Genomic DNA, 370 nt, shown 5'->3' with positions numbered 1-370 from the left:
TGAATATTTCAATGGTGGGAATCTGAGTCCCACTCACTAATTAAAAATATTTCTTTATCACAATAATATATATAATAATTATCATTCACGGGTATGACAATTCTAATAAAGTAATAATTCATCACTTATTATATATAATAAAGTAGGTAAGCTACTTTAATTTCATGCATTTTAAATATCAAATATGTACCAAATCATTTCTGGTATTTAAAATATAAGTTATTGCTTATATATTACACCACAAAAAATTACTAAAATAGCAATCGATTTTAACAATTAATAAAATTAGTTGTTAATAGTAATTAATTTAGTGATCAATATAAATTTTTATGGAACAAAATAAAATTAATAGCTAAATTAGTCGCTAAAA

This window comes from Arachis ipaensis, chromosome B01 (assembly GCF_000816755.2).
Source record: "Arachis ipaensis cultivar K30076 chromosome B01, Araip1.1, whole genome shotgun sequence".
Lineage (NCBI taxonomy): Eukaryota > Viridiplantae > Streptophyta > Magnoliopsida > Fabales > Fabaceae > Arachis > Arachis ipaensis.
This window is presented reverse-complemented; position numbering follows the sequence as displayed.